This window comes from Henckelia pumila, chromosome 2 (assembly GCF_033568475.1).
Source record: "Henckelia pumila isolate YLH828 chromosome 2, ASM3356847v2, whole genome shotgun sequence".
Classification (NCBI taxonomy): domain Eukaryota; kingdom Viridiplantae; phylum Streptophyta; class Magnoliopsida; order Lamiales; family Gesneriaceae; genus Henckelia; species Henckelia pumila.
Window position 1 is genome coordinate 126,523,348 of NC_133121.1, and position 21,872 is coordinate 126,545,219.

The window sequence follows — 21,872 nt, forward strand, 5'->3', positions numbered from 1 at the left end:
AAACATGAACATCATAATCTAGAATATACAATATGTACCAATCTCAAAAGTGACGAATATCAAACATATAAACCAAAATCTAGTGTTCTAACGTGTTTGATACAAGATCTAGTACATCAACTGCTAAAACCCGAATCACCACATGCTATAACTCTCTTTCGAGCTATTCTTGTCGCTTCTGACCAGCTCCTGCCCCACCTATTGCCATGCACACATACAAAACAAATCAATATCCGGATAACTCAGGTGAGAATAAATTCCAGTATAAATAACAAAACATGCAATATTATAAACATGAATGCAATGCATGTTTCAATGGCAGGCTATCAAATCTGATTTCAATTGAATATTGGTTCTTGGGATCCCGAGGAAATAAAATATTAAACTAACACAAACTCACCCAATCGAGGTGACGTCAAGTATTTTACTTTCTCTGACTTTGGTGCAACTATAGTGAGTCTTCTGGCTCTGGAAGTAACTCTACATTCTGTGCCACTCAACTATAGCCCTCCAAACGTCATATGCACTCTAGGCCTTTCAACCCCCTGTGCTTTTTAGGCTGGAGTTCAAGATGAATGCAACATAATCTGTATGCATTAAAGATTGTAAAACATCTTGAACATCTAAGCACATAAGCAAGCAAAGCATCAAAATCATCTAATCACATAAAAACACAAAATCAAACAAGTATGTGGTTGACAAGGGAATACTCGAAAATAATAGCTGTTTCGAGTGTTCTATCCCATATGGATTAGATGTCATTTATACCTTTCAATATCGCGTTTGAAGTACTTCAAATATGCAATTACATTTGTAGTAGCCCGAACCCAATTTTAGTGATTAACTGCTATTTAATCCAATAAACGTGATTAAGGAGACTTCTAATGGATTAGCGGAGCCCGGGATTAGACCCAGAATTATCGGAAATGGTGCGGAGGGTCAGGAAGAATGGATGCAACGTTCTAGGAACGGAAGCAATGTTCGTGCCATCAAAAAAACGTCACTGCTTACACACTTGATGGGACATCAGGAAAAACGAAAGCAACGTTCGGGAACATTCGCAACGTTTGTGCCAGGAACAGACGCAACGATCGGGATCGTTCGCAACGATCGTTGTCTATAAATAGGGGTGCCAAGGCTCACATTTGAGCACACCTCTAACCTCTTCTCTCTCGGTTCCTTAGCCTTCAAAATTAAATCTAGGGAATTCTAGGCGTCCCATCGGGAATCCGGAAGTGGCTTAGCGATCCAGGCGTCGTAGCGGAGCTGTGGCCTAGTTTTGAGACAATCGACAGCAAAGGGCTAACGACGGACGAATATAGCTTTTGCTTCCTAAAAATATTTAGGAGTATGCAATAGCTTAGTTAAGGCTTTTAGAGCACTATAATGATAGTAGTATCATTTGGCAGTGTAGAGCAGACTATAGGCGTGGACCTAGAGTTGGTAGAGCTTGCACTGATTTGAGGTACGAAAGTACTATTCGAGATATCCTGACTGAGTATGCATGTATTATGTGATTGCATGATTTATATTCCATGATATTATGCTGCATTCATTTTCATCTTGATGTATCTCTTTTGAGATGTCTGTAGTAGGGTTGTACTCTATCCTGTTAGTGGATGGACTTCCATCGATTTTGATCCGGTATATCCACGATTATCTCGGTATGGGAGCCACCTCCTGAAGCAACGACACAGCGTGCTACATACCAGGGTCTGGTCTGTCTTCTGTTATCTGATCCTTGACCTCGAGTCTGTAGGGAGTTTACTTTGCATGCATGTATACTCATACTCTCGTGCTGAGCGTTTTATGCTCACATCTCGTACTCTGTTTCTGGACACCCTATTCCATGGGGCAGGTTTGCAATTGGACGAGGCGGGTGGATCCAAGAGGGGCTAGTCAGTAGTTGGCCAGCTGGAGCTTCGTTTAGGTTTTATTTCTGTTGTTTTGGGTTGATACAGCTGTTCGATTTGGTTGTATAATATTTGGATAATTACAGATTCCTTTCCTTGGGATTGTATAATGATTATGGTTTCCGCAGTTTAATTCTGATATCTGTTTAATTAAGTTAATTGTATGCCTAAATTCTGTTTAGTAGGTGATCCAGGTAAGGGTCACTACAACACCAATGAGAATTCATATCAAAAGGATGCTCAACTTTCAACTCAAACTTCAATGGCAAAAGGATTCAACCTTCTTGACTTCTTTGCCGATTCAAAATCTGAATTCTTGAGCTTGATCAGATCAATACAATCTGAAAAACAACATGTATGTACAACTTAAAATCAGTATTCCAACCACTTCAATCTATGGTTTAATCCATACAATTCAAAACAACTTGTGATCGTAAACCGGCGGCGTAACGGCTAAAAAACGATAACCTAAACAATACCCAAATCAATCCAACAATCAATTCCCAACATAATCTCTATCATATCATCTCAATAACATAATAATCAGTAGCATTCAGATATGGTAGTGTTTGAATTTTGATTTCTAAAATCATACAAAATCGGAACAACGATCTTTTTCCGATCCGTCTGCTAATATACAATCGGTACAACTCATATATGCATATATCTCAAAATCATGAAATTACATCTTCAATATAAAAATCAAATATGATAAAGCTCAATAAAAGTTGTACCAAAACAAATCTCTCGGATTGGTGATCGTAGATATATATTTATCTCGAATTTTTGACGGCCGGATCACAAGATATCGAAGCTTTTACGGACAAAAACGGCGTCTTGGAGGGTTGAAGTCGAGTTCTCTGCATTTTCCTTTCTTTCCTTCTGATTATACACGTTGGAATCATATATATTAAAGGTAATTTTAGATATATATTAGCCAAATTGCAGTTTAGTCCCTGAACTTTTGGCTATTTGCAATTAAATCCTTGGAAAAGTTATTTAATTCAATTTCAATCCTTATTTATTTAAGAATATTAGAATTTAATTCTAAACTCTAAATATTCCCAAATTAAATATTCTTTGATTAAAATTAAATAATTACCGGCCTTACAATCAGAGTCTGTGCTATCCAATCCGAGCCAGAATTATTTGTATTCATCAAAGAAGTACAGAAATCCGATGCGAGTATTCATAATTCGATAGAGAAAGTCAGATCGGGACATTAGTCTGAGTTTCAGGTCAAGGATGATATCTTGTTTGTGAATAATCACATTGTTGTGTCTGATATTTCTGAGTTGAGACAGCGTATTCTTCGAGAGGCACATTACAGTCGATTTAGTGTTCATCCAGGTGGCTAAAAGATGTATAACGATATGAGGAGTCGGTTCTGGTGGAAGAACATGAAGAGCGATGTTACAAAGTTTGTATCCCGATGTTTGAACTGTCAGCAGGTGAAAGCAGAGAAGAATCGACCAGGTGGTCTGTTGCACAGTTTATCCGTTCCAGAGTGGAAGTGGGGTAACATTTCGATGGATTTTGTCACGAAGCTACCGCGATCATTCCGTGGTTGTGATGCTATTAGTGATTGATTGGCTGACGAAAACTTTATGTTTTATTCCATACAAGATGACTTATCATCATGATCAGATGACCGAGTTGTATGTCAGAGAGATTGTTAGATTGCACGGTGTGCCGAGGTCGATTTTTTCTAACTGAGATCCTTGGTTACTTTTCACTTCTGGCACAGTTTGCACGAGGCTCTTGGTACTCGTTTGCACTTGAGTACGACGTATCATCCTTAGACCGATGGTCAGTCAGAGCAGACGATTTAGACTTTGGAGGATATGCTAAGAGCAGTGGTGCTTGATTTTGGAACCATTTGGCAGGATTCGTTGCCTTTGGCCGAGTTTTCGTACAAAAATAGCTTTCAGACGAGTATTGGTATGGAAACTTTCGTAGTGTTGTACGGAAAAAAGTGCGGATCTCCTCTATACTGGGATGAGATTTCTGAGTTTCCTGACTTGGGACCAGATATGATTCGTGACATGTTTGAGCAGGTAAATATTTTCAATTGAGAATGAATACGGCACAAGATAGACATGCAAAGTATGCAAATATCAGACGCAGACCTCTGGATTTTGATCAGGGAGACCGAGTTTTTCTTAAGATTTCTCCTTTCAGAGGCACTGTTCGATTTGGGAAGCGAGGAAAATTGTCTCTGAGGTTCATTGGACCGTATGAGATTCTGGAGAAGATAGACCTTGCCTACGAATTAGCTCTTCCTCCTTCTTTATCTGGTATTCACGACATTTTTCACGTCTCTATGTTACGGAAATATCATCCAGATTCTTTGCATATTCTTCAGCCTGACGAGGCTGAACTGGATGAAAACCTGAGCTACTTCGAGCGATCGATTCAGATCCTTGACAAAAAGGAGAAGCAGCTCAGAACCAAGTCAATTCCATTGGTGAAGGTTCAGTGGAGTCTTCACGGAGTCGAGGAAGCGACTTGGGAGACTAAATCCGATATGAGACAGAGATTTTCGGACTTGTTCATCTGACGTGATTCCTTATTCAGTTTCTTGATTCTTGTTTCTCTATCTTATGTGTTGATTTTATCTGATTTCGAGGGCGAAATCTATTCTTAGAGGGGTAGAATTGTAACGCCCAAAAATTATCTTAATTGAGTTTATTTAAGATAATCGAAGATTATAGAATTCGAGGATCGATTTGATTATGATCAGGGGCTATTTTGCAATTTTTGGAATTTTTAGGGTTTAAAATGCAAATTTGGACTTATTTAGATATTTAAGCATTGTTTGAATCCTTCTCCTTCACTCCATATTCCTCAACCTCTCCTCCCCTCCATTGAAGCAAGAAAATTTTTCTTCAAGCTTTGGATTTCTCAGGTTTTGTCGATCCGTCCGGTAGAAATAAAATCTGAAGGAATATTCGCGATCACGACTGCGAGATCTACGTTTTATCATAAGTATTTCTTCGATCAGATATATTTTATTTTTCGGAGGTATTTGGAATTCGATTCTTTTTGGGCATGATATTCTTGAACTAGTTTTTATCGTTTATTCTAAGTCAGATCAGAAATAGAACGTCATTCGGAATTGTTATGATTTTTTAAGCATAATTCAAAAATTTTGAGTTTTGAGATTTGATGGGTTTGAGTCTTTATTGATGATTTGATATTGTTTTGAGTTGGTATCGATATTATACTGTTGTCTGCATTTTTTTGTTTGATCAAAATATATCCGTTATGCCGCCAGTTTGAGATTATAGAGTTTGGGGAATTTGTTGTGAGTTTTGGATTGGTTTAGGATTGATGGATGTTGTGTTCTTAATTCTCTTTTTAGACTTGTTTGAGCATCGTTGGACTCGGAGTTCTTAGAGTTCGAATCGTCGAAGAGTCGATCAAGGTTTGGTATCGAGTTTATCTTTTTTGTTGAATTGATATTCGTTTGGATTGTGATGGGAATTCTTGTCTTTGTAGCAATCCAGTTTGGAGCAACACTTGAAATGAGAAAGGTATAAGATGACATTGGATGGAATAGGACGATCAACTCGAATTCGGATTGATTCGAGTGTCCTGGAGAAATCACATACTTGCATGTCTATTTGAATTATATGATTGAATGTTTTAGTTTTCATATGCATTCATATTGAGCCGAACGTTTCGTTTCCTTTGAATTAGACGATCTGGGGATTATAGTTGAGTGGCACTGGTAGGCGATTTACTATAGTGGCCGATCAACTCTCTATTGAATGCCTCAGAGTCTGGAGGATTGATGTATATATCATCCACCTCGAAAGAGGAAGTCGTAGTGATTGTTGGGATATTTCATCATCGGGATCCCAACTAAAGAATCGTGTAACCGTTTTACCTTTTGATTATTCGGATTGATAATCTATACTTTTGAAGTCATGCATACATTTACTCTCATTTTGAATATCTGAAATTTGATGTATTTCATTTTGATATGCTTATTTGTTATAGCATGTTGTCTCATTTACTGGGAATATTATTCTCACCGGATTTATTCGACTGTTGTATTGTCCTTGTACGTGTGTTTGGTGACAGGTGGGGCAGGATTGAGTCAGAGATCGCATGGATAGTTGGAATGTGAAGATAGAGGGAGGACTTGGTATTTTAGAAGCCGTTTATTCAATTGAACTTAGATTGTATTTGAACTCGTTATGTATTGTATTGAATAAACTAGACTGAAGTATGTTCTACTATTTTGAGATTGTTTAACTCTAGAACTACCTTTTGTATTGGATTATGCATGTTGATTGGAGTGAGTGTGCATGTTGAGATGTTGTATTGGAGTTTGAGCTAGAGCAAATTCTGGATTTTGTTTCAGAGTTACTCTCGCTCGATCGGTTGAGTTTTATCGATCGAGCGAGGTTGCCTGTTATGCTTTTTTTAAGGCAGAGTTTTTTCCGCTCGATCGGTGAAGTTTTATCGATCGAGCGAGAGGTCATGGAAAGCTTTGGCAGGGATTTGCTCGCTCGATCGTTAAACTGTAGCTGAGAAAATAAAATTTTTATGGTTTTTATTTATTTTTTGGACCTTTTAATTTAATTACCGTTGTATGATTGTATTTTTTTCGTAATTAGAGGATTAGAACCGAGGTCCTCACACCTGAGCTGGTCATGTTTGATCTGGTTACTGTAGCATTGATCTGATTTGCATCCAGCTTAATGTTGCTACCAACTTTTCGCCTAGATAACTTCCGAACTAACTAATCTGGCCTGAAATATGACTTGTATATATTTGAGTAAACTTTCTAAACATTCTAGCTTCAAGTCATTTGGATTACCGTGATATGAGATATGATCAATTTAATCAACTCCGCCAAATTGAATAACTTGGGTTACAGCTCAAAACTTCCATCTTTGATCTACAACTCCAACACTTGATGAAATATATTGTAAACACAATAACAAGTTTTGTTGTCATCAAAATCAAACTTGCTTGTGTTTCACAACCAACCATCTCCCCCTTTTTATGATCATAAAACTTAGATAAAAATATGAACATTAAAATTCAAATAATGCAAAAATTATATTTTTATGCAACATATTTCTCCTCCTTTTTGTGTGAATAAAAAATATATACTTTAAGCACGAAATTTTCTCCCCTTTAAAATTATAGTTAGCTCTCCACCTATATTTTTGAAACTTTGAAATTGATAAAAGTTGAGGGATGACTAAACAATTGTTTTTTTAAAAAAATATGCAATGACAACAATTTCCAACATCAATAAAACAAGTTGACAATTAGCAAACTTCATTAAAATTGAACCAAATTATTTCAAACTTGCAAACATCACAAAATCAAGATTGACGTGCCAATTGAAATATTCATAAATCATTTAAGTGTCCTTTTTGTAGTGACCCTACATGGAATCACCTACTAACTGGCAACTAATAGCATGCATTAAACTTAATACAGCAAAATACTTAACAGAGTAAAACGTGCGGAAACAAAATCCATAATTTACATATCAGCTTAGTAAAATAAATCCAGGCTTAAATCTGTAGTGATACAACCATATCGAAGAACTTAAAAGTAAACATTATACAGCTATATCGAATCATGTTGTATAATTAACTCCTCAAGGCTTCTGCTCTCTAGTCCTGCCTTGAACTACCAGTTCCGTCCATCCTGCGACCTGCCCCATGGAATAGGGTGTCCAAGATAACAACTAGAACGTAAGCGCTAACACCCAGTACATAGACATGAGTAAACATATGTACATAATGCATGCAACATGATGAATGGTAAAGGGTCATCTGAAAAGTCATGCTCAGTACCGGCGCCACATGAGTGCTTCCACAGCACGGATCAACCTCTGGGTTCAACCACACTCGTCAAGTACACCAGAGTAGTCAGACATAAATGTCCCCGCCATCGCGGTACTCTAAGTGACAGACTATCGAGTATAGAGCTGAGCGGCTCTATAATCAGGTATATCAAGGTATAGGCTCAACGTGTATGTGCACATGATATATGAGTATAGAAAACGGTAAAACATACATCATGTCACATAATAATGCCAAATAAATGCAACATATAAATATGTATACTCGCTGGCAATCTCAGTCAATGTGTACGTACCTCTAGGCTAGTTCAAGTAAAGTAGGATCCTAAGTTCCAATCCTATATTCAAAAGTTCACCGTATCACTACACAAGTTCTATAAGCCTTAACTAAGCTAATAAGTACTCCCAAAACTTAAATAGATTCCCGGACCATAGCTTCGTCCGTAGTAAGCCCTTTGAAGTCGCTAGTCCCAGATGACTATAACCACCCCTTGGTTATTCCAGAACCTCTAATATAACCGATAGGGCCCTCAAGTGTATATCTCACACTATATAACTGAAGAAGGAAACTCGGGAATTTGTAATTCAAAATGAAATCGAACGAGCCCTATTTATAGGAAAATTTCCGGTCGAGTTCGGAGCTTCCGAACCTGAGTTCGGATCGTCCGATCCAACTAACTGTCTGCATGCAAGACATGTCGAGTTCGGACCGTCCGATCTCCACTTTGGGTCGTCCGAAGTGTCCTAATTCCGACACTTCTCAAAATCCATTGCTGAGTAATCCTGTCTACCTGGCACGAGGGACTTCGGGCCGTCCAAACCTTAGTTCGGATCGTCTGAACGTTCCTTAACTCCAAAGTCAACAAGCCATCTTCGGAGCCCCCGAGTCATTGAGTTCGGGCCGTCCGAAGTTCTCTTCGGATCGTCCAAACTGATCAAAATATTGAAACTTCAAATCTTGATTCTGAAGTCCGATTAAGCCCCGAAATTGGTTAATTACTAACCCTTAATCACATTTAACATATTATTATCTTAAAATGGTATTTGGGTTACTACATTCTCCCCACCTTTAGATATTTTGTCCGCGAAATAAAATCTAAAGACAAATCAAGATAACAATATGAATCATCGAACCATGTTTTATTACAACAACTGTAATTACATCTTTACATGGTAATCAAAAGTACAAAGCAAACAACTCAGGATATTCTGTTTGCATATGGCTCTCGGTTTCCCAAGTTGCTTCCTCAACGCCTCGGCGCTGCCACTGTACCATCACAAGTGGTATAGTCTTGTTCCGAAAAACTTTCTCCTTCCTTTCTAGGATACGGAGTGGTTGTTCAACAAAAGACAGATCTGGCTCTAGCTGAATATCAGTAGACTGAATCACATGAGATTCATCAGCTATATACTGTCTAAGTAACGACACATGAAAAACATTATGTACACTAGAAAGATTTGGCGGTAACGCCAAACGATAAGCAACATCTCCAATCTTTTCCAATATCTGGAAAGGCCCAATGAAACGAGGTGATAACTTGTCTTTCACACCGAACCTCATCACCTTCCTGAAAGGTGATACTCGCAAGAACACTTATTCACCAGTGCTGATTTTGTCAAACGGTCAACAACGACCCAGATAGAATCACACTGACGTGAACTCATAGGTAAGTGGGTAACAAAGTCCATAGTCACGTGCTCCAACTTCCATTCGGGAATCTCAAGATTCTGCAGTAATCCACCTGGTCATCGGTGTTCAACCTTGACCTGTTGACAAACCAAACATCTAGAAACAAATTGGTACACACTCCGCTTCATCCCTTTCCACCCGAATCTAATTCGCAAGTCCTTATACATTTTCATGCTTCCATGATGAACTGATAATCGACTCCTATGAGCTTGAGAAAGAATATCATTCCTGAGCTCCGCAATATTAGGTACAACCACTCGATTAGATAAGCACAATAATCCATCTGCCTGAAAATGGAATCCAGATGTACTAACTCCATTGGCTATACGTGTCAAACACTGAGTCTTAACATCAGATATCTGAGCATCTATGATCCAAGAATACAATGCTGGCTCAGATAGAATAGTATACAATCGAATCCCATTTCTTCCTTTCCTGTGTGCTTGAGCGTAAAACTCAATGAAACAGCACTCTTGAATCATATGAGATATTTCATTAGTCTGAAGTGCAGAAAGTCTCACCTGCCGACTCAAGGCATCAACAGTAAGATTAGCAGAACCTGAATGATATTTGATTTCACAATCATAATCCTTCAAAAGATCCATCCAGCGTCTCTGTCACATATTCAATTCCGCCTGAGTGAATAAATACTTCAAACTCTTGTGATCCGTAAATATCTCAAATTTCTGCATAAAGATAATGCCTCCAGATTTTGAGTGCAAATACAATGGCGGCTAACTCGAGATCATGTACTTGATAATTATTCTCGTGTGTCTTCAACTGTCGAGAAGCATAAGCAATAACATGTCCATGATGTGTCAGAACACATCCTAACCTGACCAGAGGCATCAGTGTAGACAACATAACTTCCTGATCCAGAAGGTAAAGCTAGCACAGGTGCAGTAGTAAGACGTCCATGCAGCTCGTGAAATGACTCCTCACAATCCGAGGACCATATGAAGGTAACATCTTTCCGAGTAAGCTGTGTCAAAGGCCTGGCCAACTGTGAAAAATTCTCGATGAGCCGACGGTAATATCCAGCTAGACCCAAGAAACTACAAATCTCAGCAGTCGTCGTTGGACGAGACCAGTTCAGCACTGCCTCTATCTTAGTAGGATCAACAGATATCCCTTCACTAGAAATTACATGACCGAGAAACACTACCCGATCAAGCCAGAATTCACACTTGCTCAATTTCGCATACAGCTGCTTATCTCGTAACGTCTGCAAAACAATCCTTAGATGTTGTGCATGCTCATTCTTGTCATGAGAATAGACAAGAATATCATCAATGAAGACAATGACAAATCTATCCAGATATTCTCGAAATACTTGATTCATCAGATTCATAAAGAGTTCCGGTGCATTCGTCAAACCGAATAACATCACCAAAAATTCATAATGCCCGTATCTGGTCCTAAATGCAGTCGTAGAAATATCTGAGTCTCGTACCCTCATCTGGTGGTATCCCGATCTCAGATCTATCTTCGAGTAGACAGAAGTACCCTGTAGTTGATCAAACAGATCATCAATTTGTGGCAAAGGATACTTATTCTTGATGGTGACACAATTCAACTGCCTGTAATCAATACATAATCGCATCGATTCATCCTTCTTCTTGACAAACAAAACAGGTGCTCCCCACGAAGAAACACTCGGACTAATATATCCCTTATCAAGCAAATCATGCAACTGTTGTTTCAATTCTCTCATCTCTGAAGGCGCCAGACGATAAGGTGCTCGGGATATAGGCGTAGTTCCTGATACTAGATCAATACCAAATTCAACCTCTCGAACCGGAGTAAAACCAGGAATCTCATCAGGGAATACATCAGAAAACTCACTGACAACTGGTAACTGATCGATACCCGGACTACTCGTGGATATATCAACTGCATAGATGAGGTAGCCCTTCCAACCTGACTCTAAGACATGACATGCCTTCAGAGCCGATACAAGTGGCATCGGAGGTCGCACACCCTCACCATAAAAGTACCAGCTATCACTCTCAGTGGGATGAAACTGTACCAGACGCTGATAACAATCCACAATAGCGTGATACAATGTCAGCATATCTATTCCCAAAATATAGTCAAAATCTGCCATCGCTAATATCATCAAATTTGCCGATAACATATTACCTTCAAACTCTAGAAGGCAACTCATCACTAGACGCTTAGTCACTACCTCCTGCTCCAGCGGAGTAGATACAACTAAATCCATATCTAATGATACATAAGGTAATCTATGTCTCTTGACAAAACGGCTAGAAATAAAGGAATGCGATACTCCAGTATCAATTAAAACAATTGCAAGAATACCACATAACAAAAAGGTACCTGTCAACATGCGATCGCTTCCCTCAGTAGCCTGCTCTTGGGACAGAGCAAATATGTAACGCCTAGAATTTTCAAATTTGAGTTTCATGCCTAAACCCATTTTCTTTTAATATTTATAATTTTAACTATTTTAATATTCTGTGATTAATTGGCTAAATGTTATATTTCTTCTGTGCATTAAAATTTACTATTTTTTTTAGACTTTTGCAAAAATTAGTATTTTCATTTTCGGACTAGTAAAATCAAATTTAATATTTTAAATTAGGATTCTAAGCTCAAGCTTTCTCTTATTATTTATTTAGTGCGATTTTAAATTATAGTCCTAATCTTCTTTATTTGTTTAGCATTTTATTTTCCCCTAAATTTCATAATACTCTAATTTTTTTAGGGTTACCTACTTTAACACTTGGACATAAATTTATACACACACATACACTAACACCTAAACACATACTCATTTTCGCCCAACACACACACACACTCACGCCAAATAAGAAGAGCGATCCTCGTTCTTCTTCTTGCAATTTCTTCTTTCACCGGCCATTCTAACTTCGATTCTCCCTCAGAAATTCGTTCCTTGGCAGGCTAGAATGGTGGTTTGAGCTCGGGACCGTGATTCTCTTCCATTCTCTCACTCGTCTCTCTCTCTCTCTCTCTCTCTCTCTCTCTCTCTCTCTCTCTCTCTCTCTCTCTCTCTCTCTCGCCTCACTCACGCACAACTCCACCTGTTTTGCTAGGATTTCGATTTTTCTGTTCATGACTTGTCTAGGCAAGATTGTGGTTTATTCCTTGCATTTTATCTATGATTATTGCATGTTGCATTTGGTGTTATGCGTGTATTCCCAATTTTTGAATTTTTGAAATGAATGAGGTGTACGTGCCCTGTTCTTCTCATGGTTCTCACGGCTGGGATTATATATATATTTTTTCTTCACTGGGATTTTTATTGTCGTTAGCTATTGTTAGCTTATTTTTGCACTTATGAGATGAATGTTGGAGTTAAAAAGCTTGGATACCACTGTCTTTATACCTGTGCATTTTCGAAACTATTTTCCAGAAAATTTTTGTGGCAGCCTTGTTTGTTTTCTGGCGTGTGGTTGATGGTATGGATGGATGTGGTGATTTAGAAGCAACCACGAGTGATATGGAGTTCACATGGTAGCAATAGTTTGAACCGAAGGTGACTAAAGAATTGGAGAGGGGCTGAGGCAGTAACTTGGGGACTGTTTTGGTTTTCGGGATTGAGCATTTGGGAAGGGGTTATGGCGATTGTTTAGGGGTTTTTGGATGAGCCCAGGGGTTGGCATTGGCGCTAGGATAGTGGCTTGAGAATCGAAGAACAATCCGGAGGTTTTGGACTGGATTGAGGAAGGGCTTTTGGGCAGAACACTTGTAGGCCTAGTTACTGCCCAGTTGTGAGAGTTCATTGCCAAGTTGAAGGTCTGGATTCAGTGACAGGTTGGGGCTGGCAGTGCCTATCGGTGTTAGGGAATTGACGTTTCAAACGGAATCCAATTTGGTTGAGTTTTCTCCCTAGGTTTTAAGTCTTGGAAATTAAATAGGGCAGAATTCTAGTTCGTAAGATTGCTGTTAAGGTTGAGCATTTTAGACAAGGATAAATTCAGATTTGGGTTAGGGACTCGGGGTTGGAATTAAGTTAAGGGGTCGGGGAAAATATTGATTCAAATAGATTCCTCTCTTGGGCAAGTCTTTAGTGAGTTATAAGATGTTAGAGTGTTCATCACTTTTCACCTAAGCACCTTATTCATGGTTTAGACTTCCGCCTTGGTGCTCCCCTAAATCACCATTTCCAATCATTCACCATCGAGTCCTTTGCATGCTCATTTAGTCATTTATCTTCATAAACTTTACATTAACATGTGCATGCTAAGTCTTAAATTCATTAAAGGAAAAGATATATTTTGAACAAAGTGAGATGGTTGTGACTACATATTCATGTGTTTGTGTGGGGCTGAAAGACATTTTGGCCTCCCTTACCTTACCTTAGCATGTGTTTGTGTGGGCCCGGAGTTATTCTGGTCTCCCTTACCAATAGGGCAAGATTGGGTTGGGTTCCATCTCGACCTCCTTGCAGCATTGTGCACTATAGCCATGATCATGATCGCAATCACAGAGTCACAATTCATGGATCTGAGTTCATTCCAAATTCATATGACCATGTTCAGTTCATTTTATGCTATTCATTGAGTTATTTGACTTAGTCTTGCACATGTCTTATACATGCATTTAATCACTTTACATGTCAATTGCTTTTAATTTTAGGGGCACTAACGGTTATTTTATTACGCACTATTTTAAATGTTGTGTGTGCTTGTAACTATATAGTACTAGTTATCCCCCCTCATATTCTTGCTGGCTCTTTTAGACTCACTCCACTTCTTTCTTCCTTTCAGGTGAGGATGAGTTTCAGTGGGCTGAGGGGCAGGATCCCATGGGCGAGGTTCCCGGAGGCGCAGGCCTGTGACCGTGGCTCCATTTATATTTGCGTTGTGTCCTTTAAGTCCTAGAGTCTGAAATAAATATACATTTCGTACTTCTTTTCGTTTATTGGGTAGCAGGATGTGTTTTCTTGCTTAGGATTTATGCTTGGTTTCACTTTTACTTTTTGGTTGCCCGGTGTGGTACTTTATTAGCATGTTACTCGTTTGTGGTACTTGTTGAATGTTTGAGAAGTCTTATTTTAAATATTTTTGAACTGCTATCTGTGTTGGTGGTTTGTTCTAAAAACAGACGGGTCATGCCGAAATTTTTAGAAAATTTTAATTATTTAGAAAATCCGCGTATTAATTTCTTTTATTTATTCGAGTATTATAACCTAGTCGTTTCAGTTGGTATCAGAGCCTCGGTCTTGGTTGGGTCTGTGCCTACTACCGGTTGCTGAAACTCAAGGGATCTCGCCTCAAAGTCTGTAAGATTTAATTGCATTTAATTACTACTTGTTTAAGTTCATTTTCGCGAATTCTTTTTAAATTTTTGAGCTTGTTTAGTATAGAGAGAATCTTTTTTAAGGCATGAAACTTGATTGTGGGAATTTGATCTTGCGTACAGATGGTCGCTCGTCGTGGACGTCCTCCCCATCCTCCACTGCCACCTCCTCCTCCGCCACCTCCACCACATGCGGACGTTGGGACGCAGGTGCTAGCAGGCTTAGCCCGTATCCTTGAGCGATATGTGGATGCTCCGAGGGCTGGACCCGGGACGGTGTATGAGCAGTCCGGGAAGATGAATCCGAAAGACTTTGCTGGCACCACTGATCCACTGATAGCTGAGGGTTGGATCCGTTCGCTTGAGGTGATCTTCTGCTATATGCAGTTGGGAGATCTGGACCGGGTCCTTTATGCGGTTTTTCACCTCCAGGATGATGCTACCCTCTGGTGGGAGGGAGCGGAGAAGACTGTGGACACGACTACCCTGCCTTGGTCTGAGTTTAGGAGACTCTTCTTTGAGAAGTATTTCACTGCTGATGTGAGAGCCCGTTTGAAGACGGAGTTTTTGAGTCTGCGACAGGGAGACTTATCGGTGGCTGAGTTTGTGGTGAAATTTGAGCGAGGTTGCCACTTTGTGTCTCTGATTGGGTACAACGAGGTGGAGAAGCTCCAGCACTTCATTGTCGGGCTACGACCCACTATCCGACAAGATGTACTCATGGCTGAGCCAGCTGACTATGCTTCAGCGCTCAGACGAGCTTTGAGATCTGAGCAGACATTGAGGGACATCAGCGCGGAGGCGCAGGGTAAGAGGCCGCTCCCATCTCATGGTTCGCAACAGCAGCACAAGAATAGGCCATTCACTGGGCCGCCTCGTCAGCAGGGACACTTCAGACCTCAGGGGAATCTGGCCCATGGGCCCCAGGGACATCAGGTTCAGCGACCCCAGGGTCAGCAGGCACCAAGACACGCTCCTCCCAAAACTGGGGAGAAGTCCGTTTGCCCGAAATGCCATCGTACTCATCATGGACAGTGTCTAGCAGGTGCAAGAGTTTGTTATAGATGCAAGAAGCCAGGACACGTGGTTTCAGATTGTACATTGCGCGCCATGCCGACTCAGGGGAGAGTGTTTGTGATGCAGGCCGAGGAGGCCGATCCAGATACCACACTCGTCACATGTAATATTTAGAGCATTTATTTAAGGGTAATTTAATTGATTCATAGACGCAACTCTCAATTATGTGCATTTCTTTTGAGAATGAGAATTTGTTTTATGTTGCTTGCTTTGGGTTAATTGATAGGGTTGAGATGAATATTTCTGTTGATGGAATTTGTTGGCTTAGAATGTGCCTAAGTAAGGCTTGCCTTATTCATTTTCAATCCTTTCGTGGTTGTAATCACCTTTAATGCAGGTAGAATTTTAGTAGCCGGTGTGGCCACTAGAGCCTTGTTAGACTCAAGGGCTACCCATTCCTTCATATCGGAGGCTTTTACCCGCAAGCGGAGCATTGAGTGCGAGGATCTGATTGGTGGATTCACAGTGACCATCCCATTAGGGGAAGAACTGTCCACTAGGAGAATGGTGAGGAATCTTGAGCTTCTGTTGCAAGGGCAACCAGTGGTTGCAGATTTGATTGTATTGCCCATGCTTGAGTTCGATTTGATCCTCAGGATGGATTGGTTGACAAAGAATGCAGTGGTAATTGACTTTTAGCTGAGGTCAGTATTGGTCAGACCAGAGGGAGAAGAACCGTTTCAGTTTGAGGCTATCAGGGGCTCAAGGAAGACACATATCATATCTTTTATGCAAGCCAAGAAGATGGTGCATGAAGGATGTGAGGCGTTCTTAGCCAGTATATCTTTGACAGAGTTGCCTCCACGTCCAGATATTTCAGATGTGGTCATTGTCAGGGATTTTGAGGACGTTTTTCCAGATGATGTTGCAGGCATTCCGCCTGATAGAGAGGTGTAGTTCTCTATCGACTTAGTACCCAGTACTGTGCCAATTTCTAAGGCACCATACCGATTGGCTCCTGCGGAAATGAGAGAGTTAAAAGAGCAGATTCAAGAGTTGCTTGATAAGGGTTTCATACGCCCTAGTTTCTCTCCTTGGGGTGCACCGGTCCTTTTTGTGAAGAAGAAGGACGGAAGTTTAAGGCTGTATATAGATTACCGAGAGTTGAATGGAGTGACAGTGAAGAACAAGTATCCATTACCTAGGATTAAGGACCTCTTTGATCAGTTGCAATGGGTCTTTGTGTTTTCAAAGATTGACCTTCGATCAGGTTATCATCAGCTGAGGGTGAAGGAATCGGATGTGTTCAAGACAGCCTTTAGGACTCATTACGGTCACTACGAGTTCCTTGTGATGCCGTTCGGGTTGACGAACGCTCCAGCCGTCTTCATGGACCTTATGAACCGCGTATTCCAGCCGTTCTTGGACCAATTTGTCATCGTCTTCATTGATGATATCCTTATATATTCCAAGGATAGAGAGGAGCATTCACAACATTTGAGGACTGTTCTAGAGGTACTCCGAGAGCGGAAGCTGTTTGCTAAGTTCGACAAATGCGAGTTTTGGTTGGAGAGAGTAGCATTCTTGGGCCATGTCATTTCCGAGAGAGGTGTTGAGGTAGACCCCTCCAAAGTTCAAGCAGTAAAGGAGTGGTCAGTGCCTAGAAACGCTTTGGAGATTCGCAGTTTTCTTGGGTTGGCTGGTTATTACAGGAAGTTTATAAAGGGCTTTTCATCCATTGCAGTTCTCTTGACAGCGTTAACCAAGAAGAATGCCAGGTATGTTTGGAGTTCCGAGTGTCAAAGGAGCTTTGATGTATTGAAAGAAGCTCTTACGACAGCGCCAGTATTGGCTATGCCTTCAGGGCAGGGTGATTTCGTGGTTTACACTGATGCTTCCAAGTTGGGATTGGGAGCATTTCTTATGCAGCGTGGTAGGGTTACTGCTTATGCTTCTAGGCAGTTGAAGGAGCATGAAAAGAACTATCCTACACATGATTTGGAGTTAGCGGCAGTAGTGTTCGCTCTCAAGATTTGGAGGCACTATCTCTACTGAGAGAAGTGTAAGATATTTACCGACCATAAGAGCCTCAAGTACTTCTTCACCCAGAAGGAGTTGAATATGAGGCAACGAAAATGGCTTGAGTTGGTGAAGGACTACGATTGCGAGATCAGTTACCACCCGGGTAAGGCTAATGTGGTTGCAGATGCATTGAGCCGGAAGACGGCAGTGATTGCTTCCATGTCAGTGGCTAGACAGTTGCAAGATGAGATACAGAGGTTCAGATTGGAGTTCTATGCTAAGGGTAGGGCCCCTAGATTATCAGCTTTGTCAGTGCAGACTACATTGTTTGACCGTATCAGAATTTCTCAAGCAGATGATGATCAACTGACGAAGTGGAGACGAAGAGCTGAGGAGAAAGACAGTGGCTTGTACTCTGTAGTAGATGGGATTGTGAAGTTTAGGGATCGATTTTGGGTTCCCGCAGGTGACTCTCTGCAAGCTACCATCATGGCAGAGGCACACGCATCACCGTACTCTATCCACCCAGGTAGTACGAAGATGTATCGGGACCTTCAGCAGTTGTGTTGGTGGCCGGGCATGAAGAGTGACATTGCCCGATTCGTGTCAGAATGGCTGACATGCCAGCAGGTCAAGGCGGAGCATCAGAGGCCTGCAAGATTGCTTAAACCACTCCCTATTCCGGATTGAAAATGGGAGAACATTACTATGGACTTTGTTGTGGGTTTGCCGAGAACCGTGAGGAATTCGAATGCTATTTGGGTTATAGTAGATCGACTCACGAAGTCGGCACACTTCTTGCCGGTGAGGACGACCTTCACGATGACGCAGTATGCGGAGTTGTATATCCGGGAGATAGTCAGACTACATGGTATCCCTGTTTCCATAGTGTCTGATAGAGATCCACGGTTTACTTCGACCTTTTGGAAGAGCCTTCACGCAGCTTTGGGGACGAAGCTCTTGTATAGCACTGCCTTTCACCCGCAGACGGATGGACAGTCCGAGAGGGTGATTCAGATTTTAGAAGATCTTTTGAGAGCTTGTGTCATTGACTTTCAAGGCAGTTGGGAGTCGAGACTGCCTTTGGTGGAATTTGCTTACAATAACAGCTTTCAAGCCACCATTGGTATGGCGCCTTACGAGGTACTCTATGGAAGACCATGTAGATCTCCGGTGTTGTGGACCGAGATTGGAGAGAGGTCAGATTTGTTACCATAGATTATTCAGCAGACTGCCGAAGTTGTAGCTAAGATCCGTGACAGGATGAGGACTGCACAGAGCCGGCAGAAGAGTTATGCTGATCACAGGAGGAGAGACTTGGAGTTCTCGGTGGGAGATCATGTGTTCATCCGAGTAGCACCGCTGAAGGGAGTTATGAGGTTTGGGAAGAAAGGAAAGTTGGCACCAAGGTTCATAGGACCCTTCGAGATATTGGATAGGGTAGGGGCATTGGCTTATAGGGTGGCCTTGCCGCCTAACCTTGATGGGGTTCATAATGTCTTCCATGTGTCGATGTTGAGGAAGTACATCTCGAACCCATCCCATGTGCTCAGTTCGGAACCACTTCAGATATCTCCTCACATGACTTATGAGGAGAGGCCCATCCGGATTTTGGATAGACAGGAGAGAAGACTCCGAAACAAGTCAATTCCAATGATCAAGGTGAGATGGCAGAACCATTCGGATGAAGAGGCCACTTGGGAAGCAGAAGCAGATATCAGAGATCGCTATTCGGAACTTTTTGGTGAGTCTTGAATTTCAAGTACGAAATTATGTATTAGGGAGGGAGGAACTGTAACGCCTAGAATTTTCAAATTTGAGTTTCATGCCTAAACCCATTTTCTTTTAATATTTATAATTTTAACTATTTTAATTTTTTGTGATTAATTGGCTAAATGTTATATTTCTTCTGTGCATTAGAATTTACTATTTTTTTAGACTTTTGCAAAAATTAGTATTTTCATTTCCAGATTAGTAAAATCAAATTTAATATTTTAAATTAGGATTCTAAGCTCACGCTTTCTCTTATTATTTATTTAGTGCGATTTTAAATTATAGTCCTAATCTTCTTTATTTGTTTAGCATTTTATTTTCCCCTAAATTTTATAATACTCTAATTTTTCTAGGGTTACCTACTTTAACACTTGGACATAAATTTATACACACACACATACTAACACCTAAACATACACTCATTTTCGCCCAACACACACACACACACTCACGCCGAAGAAGAAGAGCGATCCTCGTTCTTCTTCTTGCGATTTCTTCTTTCACCGGCCATTCTAACTTCGATTCTCCCTCAGAAATTCGTTCCTTGGCAGGCTAGAATGGTGGTTTGAGCTCGAGACCGTGATTCTCTTCCATTCTCTCACTCGTCTCTCTCTCTCTCTCTCTCTCTCTCGCCTCACTCACGCACAACTCCACCTGTTTTGCTGGGATTTCGATTTTTCTGTTCTTGACTTGTCTAGGTAAGATTGTGGTTTATTCCTTGCATTTTATCTATAATTATTGCGTGTTGCATTTGGTGCTATGCGTGTATTCCCCATTTTCGAATTTTTGAAATGAATGAGGTGTACGTGCCCTGTTCTTATCTTGGTTCTCACGGCTGGGATTATATATATATTTTTTCTTCACTAGGATTTTTATTGTCGTTAGCTATTGTTAGCTTATTTTTGCACTTATGAGATGAATGTTGGAGCTAAAAAGCTTGGATGCCACTGTTTTTATACCTGTGCATTTTCGAAACTATTTTCCAAAAAATTTTTGTGGCAGCCTTGTTTGTTTTCTGGCGTGTGGTTGATGGTATGGATGGATGTGGTGATTTAGAAGCTACCACGGATGATATGGAGTTCACGTGGTAGCAATAGTTTGAACCGGAGGTGACTAAAGAATTGGAGAGGGGCTGAGGCAGTAACTTGGGGACTGTTTTTGGTTGCCGGGATTGAGCATTTGGGAAGGGATTATGGAGATTGTTTAGGGGTTTTTGGATGAGCCCAGGGGTTGGCATTGGTTCTAGGATAGTGGATTGATAATCGAAGAACAATCCGGTAGGTTTTGGACTGGATTGAAGAAGGGCTTTTGGGCAGAACACTTGTAGGCCTAGTTACTGCCCAGTTGTGAGAGTTCATTGCCGAGTTGAGGGTCTGGATTCAGTGACAGGTTGGGGCTGGCAGTGCCTACCGGTGTTAGGGAATTGACGTTTCAAACGGAATCCAATTTGGTTGAGTTTTCTCCCTAGGTTTTAAGTCTTGGAAATTAAATAGGGCAGAATTCTAGTCCGTAAGATTGCTGTTAAGGTTGAGCATTTTAGACAAGGATAAATTCAGATTTGGTTAGGGACTCGGGGTTGGAATTAAGTTAAGGGGTCGGGGAAAGTATTGATTCAAATAAATTCCTCTCTTGGGCAAGTCTTTAGTGAGTTATAAGATGTTAGAGTGTTCAGCACTTTTCACCTAAGCATCTTATTCATGGTTTAGACTTCCGCCTTGGTGCTCCCCTAAATCACCATTTCCAATCATTCACCATTGAGTCCTTTGCATGCTCATTTAGTCATTTATCTTCATAAACTTTACATTAACATGTGCATGCTAAGTCTTAAATTCATTAAAGGAAAATATATATTTTGAACAAAGTGAGATGGTTGTGACTACATATTCATGTGTTCGTGTGGGGCTGAAAGACGTTTTGGCCTCCCTTACCAATTCATCATGGGTTTCCTTACCTTAGCATGTGTTTGTGTGGGCCCGGAGTTATTCTGGTCTCCCTTACCAATAGGGCAAGATTGGGTTGGGTTCCATCTCGACCTCCTTGCGGCATTGTGCACTATAGCCATGATCATGATCGCAATCACAGAGTCGCAATTCATGGATCTGAGTTCATTCCAAATTCATATGACCATGTTCAGTACATTTTATGCTATTCATTGAGTTATTTGACTTCGTCTTGCACATGTCTTATACATGCATTTAATCACTTTACATGTAAATTGCTTTTAAGTTCAGGGGCACTAACGGTTATTTTATTACGCACTATTTTAAATGTTGTGTGTGCTTGTACCTATATGATACTAGTTATCCCCCCCCCCCCCCAATAGTCTTGTTGGATC